The 2,367-nt window shown below is 37.7% G+C and overlaps 1 pseudogene; it reads left to right on the forward strand.

Annotated features, from left to right (window-relative positions):
- Nucleotides 1-646: 646 nt before the first annotated feature.
- LOC122436240 lies at nucleotides 647-736 on the forward strand (annotated as a pseudogene).
- Nucleotides 737-2,367: the final 1,631 nt, after the last annotated feature.

The raw sequence follows: 2,367 nt of genomic DNA on the forward strand, positions 1-2,367 counted from the left end.
TGCCCTTCTTGGGAATTGGGATGGGGATTGACATTTTCCAGTCCTGTGGCCACTGCTGGGTCTTCCAGATTTGCTGACATATTAAGTTCAATAATTTGATAGCATCATCTCTGAGGGTTTTGAATATCTATACTGGAATTCCTTGGGCTTCCCTGGTAGCTCAACAGGTAAAGAATCTGCCTGCAATGCAGAAGACCCCAGTTCGATTCCTAGGTTAGGAAGATCCACCAGCGAGGGATAGGCTATTCACTCCAGTATTCTTGGGCTTCCCTGCTGACTCAGATGGTAAAGAATCCACCTGCAATGTGGGAGACCTGGGTTCAATCCCTGGGTTAGGATGTTCCCCTGGAGGAGGGCATGGCAACCCATTTCAGTATTCCTGCCTGGAGAATCCCCATGGACAAAGGAGCCTGGAGGACTGCAGCCCATAAGATGGTAAAGAGTCATACATGACTGATCGACTAAGCATGCATGACTGGAATCCCATCGCATCCACTAACTTTATTGACAGCAGTGCTTCCTAAGGCCTCCTTGACTTCACATTCTAGAATGTCTGGCTCTGGGTGAATGACCACACCATCATGGTTATCCAGTTCATTAAGATCTTTTTTTGTACAGCTCTTCCATGTATTCTTTTCTCCTCTTGATCACTTCTTGGCCTTTTGGCTAAGATCAAGTGTAGTATCACCAGTGTATCTATTTCCAAAAGTTTTTAATCACTCCAGACAGAAACTCTGTAAACATTAAGCAATAATTCCCCATTCTCTTTTCCCCCAAGACTGTGATAACTACTAATCTACTTTCTGTTCCTATGAATTTACCTCTTTTAGATATTTTATAAACTATTTGTTCTTTGTGTCTGGTTTATTTTACATAGCATATTGTTTTCAGGGTGTATCCATGTTGTAGCATGTGTCAGAACTTCATCCCTTTTCATGACTGAATAATATTTCATTGTATGGCTATACCACATTTTTATGCATTAGTCTGTTGATGAACACTAGAGTTACTTCCAACTTTTGACTATTGTGAATAATGCTGCAATAAACATTTGTATGCAAGTAACTGTTTGAAACTATCAATTCTTTTGGATATATATCTAGGAGCAGAATACAGAATAGAAATGTGGTAATTCTATGTTTAGCTTTTTGGGGAACTACCAAATTATTTTTCACAGTGACTGAATCCTTTTACGTTCCCACCAATAATGTACATGGGTTCCAGTTTCACCATATCCTTGCAAATATTTGATATTTTTCACTTAAAAATATAGCAAATATAGTAGGTATGAAGGGGTGTCTTATTGTGGTTTTCATTTGCATTTTCCTAATTACTAGCATATTTTTTGTGTTTATTGCCATTTGTGTGTCTTCTTTAAAGAAACTACTCAAGTCCTTTGCACATTTTTCACTTGGGTTGTTTGTCTTTATGTGTTGGGCTTTTTAAAAATTTATTTATTTTTATTGGAGAATAATTACTTTACAATATTGTGCTGGCTTTTGCCATACATCAACATGAATCGGCAATAGGTATACATGTGTCCTCCCCCATCCTGAAACCCACTCCCACCTCCCTTTCTGAATTGTAGCAGTTCTCTACATATTCTAGATATTAAACCCTTATCAGATACATGATTTTCAAATATTTTCTCTCATTCTGTAGGTCTTTTCACTTTCTAAATAATTTCCTTTAATGAAAAAAATGTTTTAAAATTTGATTAAGTGAAAGTTAGCTGGTTTTTCTTTTGTTACTCATACTTCTGTTGTCATACTGAAGAATCCATATCTAAATTCAAGGTCATGAGTTATGTTTTCTTCTAAGAATGTTATGGTTTTAACTCTCATATTTAGGACATTCATGAATTTTGAGTTAATGTTTGTACATGGTATGAGATAGGGATTCAAATTCAAATGAATCCAGTGGTCCCAGCATCATTTGTCAAAGAGGCTCTTCTTTCTGCATTGATTTGGTTTGACACCATTGTCAAAACTGAATTGAATATAGATGTTCAGGTTTATTTCTGGGCTTTCAGTTCTATTCCATTGGTCTATATGTCTATCCTATCCCAGTATAACACTAATTACTGTAGGCTTTTAAGTAAGATTTGAAATCTGGAAGTGTGAGTCCTCCAACGAGTTTCTTATTTTAAAGTTGATTTTGGCTATTTAAATCCACTTAACAACTCTACTGGAGAAGGCAATGGCACCCCACTCCAGTACTCTTGCCTGGAAAATCCCATGGACGGAGGAGCCTGGTAGGCTACAGTCCATGGAGTCGCTAAGAGTCAGGCACGACTGAGTGACTTCACTTTCACTTTTCACTTTCATGCATTGGAGAAGGAAATGGCAACCCACTCCAGTGTTCTTG

Source organism: Cervus canadensis, chromosome X (genome assembly GCF_019320065.1).
Source record: "Cervus canadensis isolate Bull #8, Minnesota chromosome X, ASM1932006v1, whole genome shotgun sequence".
In the NCBI taxonomy this organism is placed as follows: domain Eukaryota; kingdom Metazoa; phylum Chordata; class Mammalia; order Artiodactyla; family Cervidae; genus Cervus; species Cervus canadensis.